Consider the following 17,055-nt stretch of genomic DNA (forward strand, 5'->3'; position numbering starts at 1 on the left):
GTACCTTGTCGCTTTTAGTCGGTAGGTACACAATTGCGTATGGCTTTTCAAACATGACGTTAAAATGACAAGGTACAAAAAGTGATCACTTATTTATGAGGTTGACTGTTTTATCACCTAATTAGTTTAAAATATTGTGTTTTTATAAATTGTATGTAATACATACAGTATTTTATACATACTATGTAAATTAGTCTTCAACGTATTTATTTTTTGGGATGTGTTGCCTGAAATAAATGGTTTTATTTTATTACTAGCTTTTGCCCGCGGCTTCGCCCGCCTAGAATTCGGTTATCGCGCGCTGTTCCTTGGGAACTGTGCATTTTTCGCGCTAAAAAGTAGCCTATGTCACTCTCTGGCCCATAAAATATCCACGTCGATCCGTCGCTCCGTTTCGACGTGAAAGACGGACAAACATACACACAAATACATTTTCGCATTTATAATATTAGTATGGATTATTTCAACTAATATTACAAAAATAAAGGTTTTTATTAAACCTTATAGGTTTATAATAAACCTTAATTTTTGTACTATTAGCTGAACATAATCTTTCTTGAGCTTTTGCTAGACATATTTCAATAAATTACAAAAAATAAACGGTTCAAGTCACTATTACAAGTCAGGAGAGCGTTCTGACTAGTTTCAATCTTTCAGAAAATCTTTTTCATAGAGGAGCGCGTTCACGACGGTGGCTCCCCCCGACAGTTACCTAGTTGGATGTATTTAAATTCTGGCTGACCCGGCGAACTTCGTACCGCCTAACAGACATTGAATGTCGTGTTAACTTTTAGCTAAACTTTTAATGTAGGATTTTATTAAGGTAACGTAATAAAATGAATACAAAAAATATTAAATTCAATAGTTTATTAGAATAATAAATAAAAAAGATAAAAAAGCGCAAATATCAAGTATTATAATGGCCTGTCAGCCATGATCCAAACCGACCAATTGATCTGGAATGATTGAAACCAATCACCTTGACAGTTCTGTTGTTGTCATTGAGATAGTACTACGTCGCGGGCTACCCACAGTTTATTAGACACACTAAAAACATTGCTCATTTTTGGGTACTCGGATAAAATATAACCTGTATGTTAATTCATCAAAATCTGTTTAGCCATTATTGAGTTATAAATGGGGTTATTTATACCATTTATATCTCGAGAACGGCTGGAGAGACTTTGATTTGACTTGTTTCATTCTTATACATTTTACTAAATAATTAAGTCAGTTTTTATAAAGCCGGCTCCACACATTCCCTGCGCACCGTAAGACGGGTGCACGTGTACCGCCGCGGAATTTCCTCGTTGCATTTACCGCTGATGACGCGCCGCCATTACCTTGCGCGGACATCGTCAACTCCAGCCATTTTGTATTTTGTTGCGATATTACAATGTAATTTCGTTTAAAAATAAAAAGCTTAGGGACACCATTTCACACCTACGAAAGCTTATTTTACAAGTTTTAAGTTATAATTCGTTAAATTAGATTTTGTTTGGACTTCGTATAGCCCAAAAACTTATTTGAAATTGAACAGTCTCTGAATTAATTTCGAAACCAAAGAGATCTGTTTACTGATAATGTCGAAACTTAAAACAAATAAAACGACAAAAACGAGATCAGTATAAATAAGACAGCCTAAGCAGGTTTAGAAATACTTTATACCAGGCTGTTAAAAAATGTAGATCATGCATTTTTAAGACTATAAAAAATAAAACGAGAAAACTGTCTAGAAATTCGCAATATTCGGAACTTACTTATTCTTTTCAACTCCCACGTTATCGAATTTACACATTTCAAAAATCCAATCGAGTACAAGTGAACGAAAAATGTCACAGTAAAATAGGACTTCATAATACAAGTGGAACGCGGGCCAGGCAATATGCTGACACCGCTCTCAGCACTTGAAACTCGATTTTCACCGTTGCGACAAAATGGTGAAATAAGTAGTCCAGTTTGTTGGACCGTTTTTATTGATTCCTTTTGACAGTACCGACGTCTTTTATTATGAGGGTAAAAGGAAAATATTGTTCTAGCATTTGGGAAATGTTAGGGATTTCTTTGAGCGATCCGAGTGTTATCGTCAAGAGAGTAAGTAAAAGTTTTCGTAATTAATATTATGTTAAATTTACTTTTGCTGTTCATCTATTTGTTCGACGTAGTATACGTCATCATCAACAGCAACAATTTTGTTTTTTTTTATAAGAAGGAGACAAACGACCATGCGGGTCATTTGATGGGAAATGATCATGATCACCACCCATGAGTGAGTGATGATGATGATGTCCTCCACGAGGTATCCGTCGACAGCGAATCCTTCTACGAATTAAATCGGTTTGCTCCGCTCATGTCACCGAATGTGACTCGCGAACCCGAACTTTGTGCTAAATGCAGTCACAAGGCGCACAGAACAGCTGCCCTAAATAGTTATAAGTTTACAAGAACACTGGTTTGGGTTTAGCTTTTTATAACTGGCGCTTGGCGTCAACTCTTATCAAACGTCACACGTCACGCTACCTACTCAAAAGGAGAATCATTCGTCTGTTGCCAGCCTTTTATGAAAGTTACTAGCCTATTACCCGCGACTCCATCCGCGTAGAATTCTTTAATTGCTATCCCGCGGGAAATATGCAATTTCCGGGGATAAAAAACTATCCTTCGATACCTCCTACGTATACTGGTACAAGTGACAAATTTCTGATTTTAGTTTTTTGCAATTTTGTGATTAATATTTCCTTATTTACCTACCACAAAAAATTTGGACGGATATTCCTATTAGTTTTGGAAATAAAGTGACGTATATGAATGCATCTAACACCGTTTTGCTAATCGGTACAACGTATACTGAGGCAACCGACATGCACCACTATACGCGGCACCGATATTGTCGCGGGGCCGGGGAAGTCGAGTGTAACTGGCAGTTGCCTCAGTGTACGCGCTAGCCGTCGCTGCGTGCGGACCGTTTAAACTGTTCTACGAGCACATAATTTGATAGTATATATAAAAAAAACATGTTTTGGTTTGGCAAGACCACAATAGCCGTATTTCTCATAGACAGTCATGGAAACTAAATCCAATGTGAAACCTTTTCGTGATCTATTTCGCTATGATTTCTTTGGCAAATGTATGGGATGTCAACATAACATTGGTAGTACAACGGTTCCACCCCAGTACCAGTACGTGATTCAATTTCCTCGGCTATACCTACATGTACGCGTGCTAGAAATATAACATTGCAGTATTACATTGCATTTTGGTAGTTGAGCATCCCCAAAAAAAGGCGAAGGCATGCATGCTTTAATTAAAATGAGAACAGTAAATTTCAATATACCTACAGGTTGATAAAAAAATCCTGTACTATACTGTAACCCATATTAGGGCTACTGATTACTAATACGATATAAGTGGGAAAACATCGAAATTAGAAAGTCTTCTTGCGACTCCACTTCCATACAAAACTTTTTTTTTTCGAATCACAGTATTTTTCTACTTGGATCATATTAGTAATTAGTAGCCCTAATGTGGTTTAAAGTATAGTACAGGTTTTAATAACACCCTATACACATTTTTTTATACACACCTAAGAAATGGTACCTGGCTATGTATATGGCGAAAACGGGTAAACCGTATGAAGTTATAGAAGTTTCCCAAGACTCAGAAACAGACACAAAATTTAAATCTATTGTCAAGAAGACATTAATATATAAGGCGTATTATTAAAATTAATGATTATATCATGGATAGGGAAATTTGAAATAATTCCGATCCGCATTGGCGAGTGCTTACTCCAAATAGCGAATTGAGAACTGTTTTAAATATGTAGTTGTGTTAAATACTTGTGATGTATAGATATCACTAAAATATGATTGTAAATCTGTTTACAAAATATACCTAGGTTTATTGCCAGACTCTTCTCAACAGAGGTTTTTACGAACCGGTGGTAAATTTTTTGACATTCATAAGTGCTTGTTACAATCTAAATTGAATAAAAAATATTTAATATTGAATAATAAAGATATTTTGACTTTGACTCAATATTTCATGTCAAAGCTTGTCTTAAGCAAAGTGCCAATCAGACTCGCGCACGAAGGGTTCCGTACCATCTATACAACTTCATTAGGATTAGCAAAAAAATGGCAAAAAAAAAAACATTTGTTGTATGGGGGCCCCCTTAAATATTTATTCTGATCTATTTTTTGTTATATATATATATTATATCGACTACAGTTATACATAATCTGTGAAAATTTCAACTGTCTAACTATCATGGTTCATGAGATACAGCCTGGTGACAGACGGACGGACAGCGAAGTAGTATAAAGTAGTAGGGTTTCCGTTTATACCCTTTGGGTACGGAACCCTGAAGAGGCACAAAAAGCTAAACCGTTATGTGGATACAAATGGGTGCGATGCGATATATGTATCACATGAGGAACCTTTCACAATAAAATACGAGTACACATTTGAACAGGAATACGAATCCATTGAATGTGCTTCCATTAATTTAAAGCACTTAATACAATTACTTTTCTTAATAAAACCATTTATATTTCAAGTGAGGTTTTTTATAAAGGTATATTTCTGTATTTTGTATAGCACGTTTAAAACATTACTAGCGGTATATTGGTACAAGTGGCATGCTAATGTTAGCGTATAATGATGCAAGTGATAAAAACGTTTATAAATCAATAGATGAAGGTAAAAGAGCATCTGTTTTATTGTTCATTGCAAGCCATATAAGTATTTCATCTAAAAATTCATATACAATATAAAAATATCGTTAGATCAGTAATCTACGCATTACGCCGTATACTGGAGCAAGTGGTAATTAGCTCAGTATACCGCACAACTACAAGATGTAAAATACGCGTATAGTAGTGTATCTGCAATTTTCTCAAAAACTATAAGAAATTTCAAAATTCCATGAATACAGGTAGAAAGCAAATATTTTCTTTGGAACCAATGCCAAATTTTGAAAAGTTATATCATCAAATGAGAAAGTTACAGGTTTTGGAACCTTTGAACAGCTCTCCTGTAAATTTATGATTATGCACTTGTACCAGTATACGTAGGAGGTGTCGCTATGTCCCGGGACTCAAACTATTTGTATACCGAATTTCTTCTAAATCGGTTCAGCAGCTTAAACGTGATGCAGTAACAAACAAACAAACAAATAAAGAAACAAACAACAGACTTACAAACTTTCGCATTTTTAATATTAATAGGATAAGATTTTCATGAATGTTCCGACGTCATAGTTATCCAGAGACACAACTGACGGAAGTTGATTCCACAATTTCGCATGTATAAGTTTTCATCCTTGTCTAGAAATATAAATCATGCATGTGCCGTTCGTCCAATCGTTATAGGGTTGATATCATTATTAATTGATTCTGGGGACGTCACTTTATCTGAGACGGCAAAGGGTATCTTAACAGCGAAAATAGATATTTTCAAATTTCAGGAGAGCGATTAGCGTCGTAAGCCGTGATGCGTGATACGACGTGGCCAGAATGGAAATGACGTTTGGGAACCGCACTGACACTGGGAATGACGCTTGGGAATTCGGGATTGAGAACGAGATTTGGGAATAGCGGACGTAATGAAATTCATACTTAAAATTGTTGCAGTTTTGACTGAAATTTATGACGTTGATTTATTAGCAGAGTACAAAAGTTTACCTCGGGATTTTAAAGACGAGAAGGAACACGTTTTCTGTTAAAGCAATTAAAGCCATTTTTGATCAAAAACAAATCAGTCTGATTTTATCTATCACCTTCGTTAATGGGAAATATTAATTAAATTTCTATACTGCCATTGTCGTTGTTATAGGACTTTTAGGGCTCTGGGTTAATATATTATAATGATGTGATTACATCGAATACTCGATTGAAATGCGATTAAATTTTTTCTAGACAGGTAGTGATAAGTTTATAGCGCACCGTAAGCAAGACTCCGATGTTCTCATTTAAGTGTTAGCTTTGAACAAAGGCTTGTCTACGCGATGGCATTTGAGGCAGTACGTATCCCAATGGAGTACTGGGGCGTTTGCATAGTGCATCAAATATACAGTAGGTCAAAGAAAAACTACCTTTAAATTGATATTTTGAAGTTAAGCAAGAGACTACTCGAACGAACGATAAAGAAGACCATCAGATAATATAAGGAAAACACAGGCCATCTCCACGACATAAAAGAGACTACCACCGGCCTTCCGATTTTGTGGTTAAAAGGTGCCCTGGTCAGGCACCGTATAGAACCTGAGTGTCACCATAGACGAAACTTTTTCAAAGGGAAAGCCATAAAATTTGTACCACCAAAAATTATGACGCAAACGATCAGACGTATAAGGCATTTTGCGTTTTAATTTAGAACTGGCTGAGATAACACTAAGTCCACGCGGACGATGTCGTAGGCACAGCTATTTGTAGTAAAATAAATCATCCATTTTCATATAAATAGTAAAGTGGTTCTACTGTTATTAAATTATCTACCAATGGCATAGAGCACGTCCGTGATTCTGAACAAAAGCATAAACCCACGGAGACTTCCTTGGATATTCATTATTCACTTTCCGGGCTTGCCACATTTCCTTGTCTTCAACATAAGTTCAGACCGGACGTATTTTTTCTTCCTTAACGGAAAAGTTAACTTTATTTTCTTATTTTTAAAACACTTTAAGGATACCTAATTGTATTAAGCAATGTCGTAGGAAACTGTATCTTTTATACTTTTTAAATAGAAACGAGATCGAGGTGGCTGTTAAGGTGAAAATTGATCATACGTAGTTATTTTTGTTTCAAGTACCTATTATAATTATAATTATGTGTTTAACCCACGGCGCAAAAGAGCGATGTTAGAAGTTTACTGTCAACGTCTGTTTTTCTAATTTGTCTGTGGCATTGTAGCTCTCAAAGGTATAATTTGATTTCAATGCGGTTTTTTACTTGAAAGCGAGTTTCCTTGCGCTGGTTTTTAGCTGTTTCATTAAAACCAGTTCTACAATTTTTGAGATATTGAACTTTGAAATGAGAATGTCTAGGATTTTTCAGTTTTTTTAAGTTGGTTAGATTATTGATAGTAGTGGTGGTACTATGCAGTTTGAGATTATTTAAACTATCAAATTATTCAGTAACGTACATACCTCCATAGATATCCACCAACCATTATTTTGTGGTAGTTTGAGATACCGTACAACCATACTCAACTCGTTGAATCTGCAGCAACTTCCCGCTATGAAACGAGTTTTCCCCACGAAAAACATTTTATTGCTTTATTACGAGTATGCAAATACAACCAGCCTCGCGTGGTTGCAACGACCTGGAAAATGGAATGGCTGCCCATTCTACCTTTAAGAATGCAAATCTGGAATACAATCTTAACCATACGCGCTAGTCAAAATTTCCTTAAAAGAACAATTAACTTAAACAAAACGTGCCCTTTTGTGCAGAATATAAAACCCTTTGTACACAGTCCTGTAACTAATGACACCGAAACACGATCCCGTACACGTGAATCTCTCGTTTGAATTATTCCCCCCCCCCCCGTAGCTCTTTAATGATTGACAAGAAACGTACCAGAAACAAGTCATTACGCAAAATCGATGCCCGCCTAAAATATTGAGGGCAACTTGTTTTCTAAGATCAAAAGGGAAAAAAATGTTTTCTCATTTTTCACGGTGGCGAATATAATTTGATTTCCGTGGAGGGATGTCGGCAGTTGATTTTAAATTTAACTTCTCTGAACTTGGAAAAGTGGAATGGTTTTTTTATGTACCTACTAACGTCTTCGTGGGATTCGTCGCTATCTTCAAAGCCACGTATTAATACCTAAGTGTGTATTGCTCCTTAAAATATTAAGGTAACATTACTGTATTAGACCGATTTAAGGTATTTATTATTAATTGCTCCGTTGATCGAAGATTAATTGCAAGAAAAGTTTTAGACATGTATTTTAGAAATATATAACCGAAAATGACTTGCGCTTAAAAGAAAGCCTGGTGTGATTTTGCCTAGTGTGGTTTGACCTATGGCTTCTCAAACAGAAGATCGTGATTTAAAACCCGGACTAGCACCGCTAAATTTTTTTAAATTCACTTTTGAAATTAAATTTGAAATTTACCACGAGGTTTACGGTCGAAGGAAATTATTTCGAGGAAACCTTTAGAAATCTGCGAAACAATTCAATGGTGTATGAGAAGTTCTCAGTCCGCACTGGGCCCAGCAGTGGGATGTATATAGGCTGGGATGATGATGATGATGAGTACTTGTGCTTAGTCATTTGGACACGTTACACTTACGTTTTCGACACATTACACACGCACGAAATAATAATTGATTATGCGGCCGGTAGTCCTCTGACCTGGGACTGTTTGATGCTTGATTACTATCTTAACGAGATGGTCTGGTATACTGCACCAATACAAAGCGATTACATTGGGTACATTGTGTGCTTCTGTAGGCATGATAAGGAATTATTGTTATTGAAATGGAGCATCGTAATATAAATAAATACAATTATAATTATTCTTACATATTTTAAGATACCATTTTCATTGATTTTGAATTTGGATGAGTATTTAATTATTTATATTTTTTTACGAAATACGCTGGATGACGTCACAGTGAGACAGCCACGTTTCATTGCCTAAACAAATTCAGATCGTACATAACATAGGGACTCTGTGGCATTACAATTTGACAATAATTCAAGCACGGCTTAGGGTCCTAAATGAACCATCACAAATAGTTTTATTTTTTTCTCTTTTTTTTGACTTGATGGAAAACGAGCAAGTGGGTCCTTTGATGGTAAGAGATCACCACCGCCCATAAACATCTGCAACACCAGGGGTATTGCAGTTGCGTTGCCAACCTAGAGGCCTAAGATGGGATACCTCAATTCACCGGCTGTCTTACTCTCCACGCCGAAACACAACAGTGCAAGCACTGCTGCTTCACAGCAGGATTAGCGAGCAAGGTGGTGGTAGCAACCTGCTGCTCTTTGAGCTTCGATTATTCCTGTGTTTTTAATGGCGTGATAGTAAATACTCGTAGATATTTTTTATTAAAATCTGATATTTAAATTCTTTTTTATTTACTTTTAACGTAGTAATTTAATAATTTAATTTGTAATAATACATTAGAAATACTCGTATACATTTCGGACTTTGCGATAAATGACAACTGTTTAGCCGGGTGCGCATCATGTTGTAACTAACCCCCCCCTATAAAACTTTTTGCCTTCTCTCCAAACCTAAACGCAAAGCTAAAAGTTCAAACTCCTGACTCTGAAGCTAACTGTTAATTAAATCAAAACTCCTAAGCTCAAAGCTATGACCTACCTATGTGCAGCCTACCTATATAATTAGAGCTTATGAGTCCTACTGAGATGTCTGAAACCTACTATGTGATAGCGTGATGATGTGAATTGGCCATGTGATCGTCTAGTGGTTGTCTAGTGCCTAAATAAAATGATTGACCCTTCGTTGTGTCCGTCCTAGGTAACCCATACGGTACTTTTAGTGAAGAAGTAAAGATTGGTTGGTCTGAATTTAAGCTACAACTAATTATCTACCTACCTATAACGCAGCTAAGAACACATTACTAGAAAATAACTAATTTGACTAGGAATATAGAATGCTGTAGTATGTTATGGAATGCTGTTAGGGGAACAGGGGCAAGTTGTATTCATGATTACTTGAGAGGAACAAGTATAGCTATAAGGTATGACATTCTGAAATAAAGCGCATTAATAAATGCTTATGGTAGAACATAGTAAAATATCTAAGATTTAAGGAGATTAACCTAGTGATTATATAGGTCTGTGAAGTTTATTAAAATCATGACTTTTAAAACACCTAGCTATAATAACAAACCAAGATTTCTAAAATGCTAAGAAGGGAAGAACACAGGATTAGTAAAAACAGTGTAAAATAAAAACAGTAAAATAAGCCAAATGAAAACAGTTTAATAAAACACAAACAAAATGAGAATAAGATAATGTTTCCTTTTGCTATAGTATAATGGGGATATAAAGAATACTACCCACACTATAAGGATATTGTGTGAGCGATAGGTAGAACAGGAATATGGTATTATAAGTTTTCCATTTTACTTCAGCAATTGGAAATAAGCACACAGAATTAAATGGATTAGTTAAGTAAATAAAGAGCATTCTAGGGCTCAAATGCAGGATAATAAAGTTGTATATAGGTAATATACTTATGTGTCCACCAGGTGATAAAATTCATAAAGTCGGTATATACAAGTCAATTAGAAATAGCATTTGGGTTTCCTTCCTATAATATAATGGTATGGCAAAAGTACTCTTGCTATAAATAGTTTATTTAATTGATAAATTAACCTTAAGAATTTATATGATTTCTATTTAATAATAAAAGCTCACAACAACATTCCAGTGATTAGTTAGTCAATAGTATACAGCAAATTCTCATCCGCCTACCAGTTCTAATTTTTAGCTTTGTTAGTTCCACAATGGTGGAATTCTAGAGTCAAGTGCTAGCTAAAATGCTGTACCTAGGTAAAGTATATAATCACAAGCGATAATGCTTGCCAGTTGTTTGTAGATGAAATGTATTTTCCTTACCTATAATATATTAATGCACTAGGTGTTAGGTTTACTCTTACTATAGCTTGTATTTGTATTGATTGAATACTCATGAAGAATTATAGGATTTATTTGGAAATATTCTACATCACCAATTTCAACGATTAATTATAAGCTTGAGGTTAATGTAGAAAGGGTTAATATATATATTTATATGTATATTATTGTCCCCCCTAATTACCTCCCACCGTTTATAGACCGGGTGGTAGATAATAAATCGGGTATTCTTATCTTACCAAGTAAAGGCAGATTGTTAGTTTTGCAGGTAAGTAGTATTCATTCACTACCTATAGAATACCAACCAACTTAATATCTATTGGATGGAGGTAATGGTCTCCCCGTCTGTACAGTTAAACACAATATGAGTTACTCACTTTAAGAATACTGCAATTAGTTATATTATTGTTTTGTAAGAATCTGTCGATAGCAGATAGTTTATACATTTACGATTTATTCAGTCTGGCTCTCAGTACATGAATAGCGTTCCCCTGTCAAGAATAGAACTTTGCTACATGCCTAGCTTTGACCAAATATAACACATAAATGTCGAGAATTTTCTTTGGATGGAATTATTAGTAGGTATCCCATAATTGTGTCAACCTCAGACATAGAAACTTTAATAGATTATTTTTCCATTATTTTTCTATTAAGTCCCTAAGCACACATATAATATATGTATATATATATCGCACACAACAGTAAATGAGTAAAGTTAACAAGGGCGTACTTACATGACTCGTTGCACAAGATAAAGAAATACATATCTGACCTCACAGTTCCTGGTTCCTGGGTAATGGTGACCGCGGAGATTCTAGCGGGGGTTTTCGTTAGCACCGCAAGGTATCCAACCCCGAGGCTCAAATCAGACCTCACAGAATAAAGAACTAAGCTGGAAGACTAGCAGCGAAAGAACCGAAACAAAAACGCGTGAGCATTGCCCAGCGACCTCAGACTCTCCGCCGGCCCGCCAGCCTATTTACGATCAAAGATTCAAGAGACGGGAGGACTAATAAATAGCAAAAAAGAACAAACAAAAACGCATGGGTACTCCCCAGCGACATCGGTCTCTCAATACCAATCCGCAAGCTCCATCATAAATTAAATTAAAATTAATAAAAACGCGTAAATTCCCCAGCAGCGTAACGACCTTCCCTTCCAAAATTCCAGAACCGAATGCCCCCCAAAACCTCCATTTTTCTTTTCCCGATCGATAATTGAAGAACCTTCCAGTTTTGAATCGAGCCGCGAAAGTCCGAAAGCAAAGAGTTTGTAAGAGTAAGAGCGAGACAGGTATACAACTCAGAATAATGAACGACGAACGAAACTGAAGGTGATTTTAAACAACATATAAAAGAGATAAACGATGAGATGAGATAGTCATATTAATTTAAAACACCGAACGATGAATAGAAGCGAAGGTTAATTCTAAGTTTGAATAATGTATAGAGCTGTGAAAAACGAAGAGCTTTATTGTTTTATCATCAAGTATATTATATTTCATTTGAATCCATGTATTCAATTGTGGTTAAATATAGTCACCCTTTCTTTTAATGTGATCATTTAGGAAATAAATAAGCGATTCACCAATAATAGAGACCAGACGTGGTAAACAACAGAGGCTTATTTAATACATTGTGAACTTGGCAGTAGTTATTTAATTTTATGTTTATTTATTTATTTATTCATATATTTGTGAACGAAGCGGTACCAAGATGTCTCTTGTTCCGTTTCAATGTGATTAAAGTTTTATCTTTGTCACTCTTTGCTATTATAAGCAGGACAGCAACATTTCAAACTGTCAATTTGCTTAAGAGTGTAGAGCTGCTTTATAACTGCCTTTGTGACGGAACACTGCAGGGGTCAATTGAGGGTCATTACTTAAATTTTGTTTATTTAATTCAGTTTATCACATTTTTCACAAAGCCTATTTCTCCAAATAGTTTTCGATTTATTATATGTTGTCAATAATTGGGACATCCCAATTATTCTTGAAATAGTTGCTTCTCATGATTCTACGTACTACTTGTTAGAAGGAGCAGCCAAAATTTGTTAGTCGACTCAAACTGTTGCAAAAACAAAAGGGTTGAGTAAAATGTCTCTCACATTTTAAGCGACTATCTCAAGCCTGTAACCATCCTGTAACCGTTCAAACCACTTTCAGGGCTGTCAAAACACTTTACGTGTGGGCTTAAAAATAGGCATGAATTCGGAATTAGCTCCCGCATCTGAGCTTCCTCGAGCTCGAGGGATACAGAAAATTTTCACGCAGGTATGTCTTATTTATCACCGTTCTTCACGACACCGCTACCAGTCGGTAATTCCCACACTTTATACGCCTACTTGCGAATACTTGAGGTGCGTAAATAAAATAAAACCTGGTAATGGGGTCGTTACATTTACTTATTTATTAGGGTGTTGTAAATACGTAGGAATTGGCCTTAGCCGCGTGAAGAGGTGCTTATATTGTCATTGTTCGGGCGAGAACAGGTTCTTGTGGAAATGAAAATAGAATACGACATTTTTGTGTCTACAAGTAGAATTATTAATGTCAATGATTAGGAAAAGGTTTCACCAACGTTTTTAAGAGCTCTGTATGCCGAAGTCTCCGAACCTCAGACAGGTGTCGTCGACATGGTTTGCGACTTTGGTTTGTAAAGCAATTTGATACTTCTCACCATGTCCGCGATATGAGTATAAGCGCAGTTTTTATTTGCAAAGACCTTAGTACATTTTGCAGAAGATTCTATACCTACTGCTAGTTTATAAATAAGCAGAAAGCAATTCCAATTGTAAACGTATCAATACTAATATTATAAATGCGAAAGTGATTTTTGGCATAAAGATAGTTTATGGGCCATAGGCTACTTTTTATCCAGAAAAAAATCACAATTCCCTAGGGAACAGCACGCTATTACCGAATTTCACGCGGGCGAAGCCACCGGAAAAAGCTTGTTTGTCTATAAGTATGATGATTGATTTTTGATTTTTTTTTGATTTTTTTATTTTAACTCCAAATTTGTTACTTTTACGGTCATCCCGTGAAATCCTACGAACTTGAGCGCTGGTCTCTTTTTCTGTTTTTTTTTTCTGTGCATCCACGTTTCAGTTTGTATTTTCTACAAGTATGCTTTAATAAAGGGTAGTTTGTAATTTAACTGGCTGCAATGAAAACACAAGGCAGCTGTTACTTTGCAGTCGGGATGCAGACAACCCATACTGACCCGTTGGATGAAGATAAACTGAAGCAATTTTAAAATAGTGAGATACCTAGTTAGTTATTAAATACTAGCAAATACAGATCTATTGAAAATAATTTTTCCATCACATTTTTCGAATAATTTCGTGTTTATCTTGCTTTCTCAACTAGTTTACTGAAGTTAGTCTTAGGCCTCTAGGTTGGCAACGCATCTGCAATACCCCTAGTGTTGCAGATGTCTATGGGCGGTGGTGATCTCTTACCATCAGGAGAACCACTTGTTCGTTTGCCATCCTGTCAAAAAAAAAGAAGTTAATTGAGAAACCGAACTGTTCCGATAAAATACGATGGTATAACACTATTCACTACGTGCATTATTCACTGATGCATGACCTTATTATTTCTATCTATGAATATTACAAATTGGCAAATTAAATTTCCACAGCTGCAAGTGAGACACATGTCAATTTGTCTAATTTGTAGCATATTGGAACCACCAGCCCGCGCTCGTTGTGTGAAATTATGATTTACAATTTAATATGCTTGCATTCATACGTACCGTAATCCTTTATAACAAACTAGCCAGCCAGCCGCTTCGCTTTCGTTAACCATAATAGCAGTGGAATTAAAATTCTGAGATTTTACTAATACCCATGGGAAATAAAACAAATACATAGTGGTATTCATTTATATTACAATAAACAACGCCCAAGTAAAATATAATTTTTGTAAACTTATCCGTTGGAAATATCGGGACAAAAGGTTGCATTGTATGCTACTTCAGAAATCCAGCAATCTGCATACTAGGTTTCCCTCAAATTCGTCCAGTCATTTTAGCGAAAAAAAATAGACACGGACTCAAATAGACATACCTATAAATTTTCCAATTTATAATTTTAGTAACATCCAAATCCATTCGTGTGCAATATTACAATGATAAACTTAAAATTAAGCAGGAGAACGCAAAAGTTAAGAGTTTATCCAATCTTCACGTCTCGGCCTATATACATTCCACTGCAGGGCTACTCTCAAAATGAGAGGACTTGAGCCAAAGTTGCCACGCTGGAACGAATCTAATCCACTCTTATCTAAACCCATACCCAACTGTTGTATTTTTCGAATACTTAGCACAAGAACAAAGAAGTGTATAATGTAGTCGTAAAAACGTTGTGTGCTAAAGTACGACATGACATTAAATTCAAGGAATCCAAGCCACAAGTGCCAACAATGATCCCTTAAATAACTTGATTTGTACATGTACTCGAATCACACGTCGTTTCCCTTTTAAACAGGTACACTTTCATCTTCGAAACTTTTCACATCTCGCTATCATTTTTCCCTTATTTACGTAGAAATCGTTTCCGTTTGTTTCGTAGCGTAGCCGTGCAACCCCATAAATATCCCCTCCGGAAACATGACAAACAATTGTATAGTGGGACGAAATACAGCGTCACGTGAAAAAAAGCTTTTGTAGTTTGTTACATCAGTATAATAATCTGTTTGGAAAACTGTTTGTAAATTATCCTCGGGCTCTCCGTTTGTTTGAGAAAAGTACAATGTTATTTTAGAGCTAATAGCTAATACTGACATTGACTATGTTTATGCTTAGTTAAGTACTTTCTTTTTTCATCTTTGGTGCATTAAAATATCTCTAATGAGTACTTTTCACTTAATCATAATTATGTTAAGAATAACCTAATGTGGCTGTTATTAATGTAAATCACAATTTTTCTATGAATGTGTAACAATGACTGACTGTCTAATATGACGACTTGGAACTGTTCAAGATATAGGTACACGCAATGCAATGCAATTTCGAGACAATACTTGTCTCTGTCTCCCTTACTTACCTATATTTAAATGCCTTGAATGTTTCGACATTCAAGGCATTCATTCATTATAGGTTCATTATATAATATATAATGAATCTTTCTCTTTCTTTCCTTCTTATTCTTTCAATTTTTTTATTTAAAACTTTTTTTCAGCTTATAAATAAATATCTACAAGTAAAACAGTACATGATGTAAACCAATAAAACGGCCCACACACAAATGAATACCAGTCTTCACTTAGGAAACAATTTAACAGAGCTAACAATCCCTGTTATGTAGACGACTACCTTACTCCGAATACCTTCAGCCGTCGATTAGGTGCCGCACCGTGCATCAACATCTTGTTCCCGCATGGAACGTCATAGAATGGATGCGATCTGCCATCGTACGCTACGCACGTCCGGACACGTGTCGTGGCACTCACGGGGGTAGGCGTTACCATTGGAAACTCACGTAAAAGGAACAAAAAAATTTAAAAATTTCGCTTAGTTGACAATAAGTGTTCGTGTGAACGATGCTATACTCGTACAAGTCAATACATTACTGCAAATACGGTCGCCGCGTCAAAACCGTGTTTATAGCCACTTGACAGTCCGACGATACTAGAGATGGTACTGTTACGGGGTGGGTTTTTGAAACTACTATTGTCCATAAAAATAACGTTTATTTAAATAAATTTGAGTTACACAAAGTTGGGTGTCCGCCACGAGTTTCAAATCTAGACTGGTCTAAAAAGCATAAAGAGTGTATATCGTCAGTGCATCGTCGGCAATGCACTGTCATGGAAATCCGCGATTGAGTACAAAACGTGACAATTATAACAGCCCCCCGTTAAGATTGATCATCACGGGAGGGTGATGAGAAATCTGAAGACCTAGTGTAGTCATGAACTTCGCTTTGGCTAACAAAAGGTTTATTTAGGTATTTTATTCTAGACATAGGATCTAGCCGTATTGCGTGGCTCTAGTATTAACGATCTAATTAACTTTAAAATCAATATGCTTAAAGCGGGAGTGATTACCCGACAAAATTTAAAGTTATCTGCAGGAAATAGAAATACAAATAGTAACCTGAAGTAAGTAGTAATCTATATGATTAAGACATTATACTATTATATTACGTTTAATTGAAACTGGTTCATCGTCTGAAGTAGAAGGAGAACTTTCTAACTCCGGGACATTTTCCTGGGGATTATCTATCGGTGCTGATTTTTCGTTGTTGGTTCTCCTTCTATTGCATCGACGGGACATTTTTATGCAACACAATGGCGAACTCTTGTGGTATAAACATATCCTGGTCTTATAAAACATGTATAAGATAACAAGGGCGGAAGTTAAACTGGTTAGTGACAGATAGTGGACACTGTACTTTTCCAGGTGTGAAGTATTTTCCAGTTTA

Source organism: Choristoneura fumiferana, chromosome 17 (genome assembly GCF_025370935.1).
Source record: "Choristoneura fumiferana chromosome 17, NRCan_CFum_1, whole genome shotgun sequence".
NCBI lineage: Eukaryota > Metazoa > Arthropoda > Insecta > Lepidoptera > Tortricidae > Choristoneura > Choristoneura fumiferana.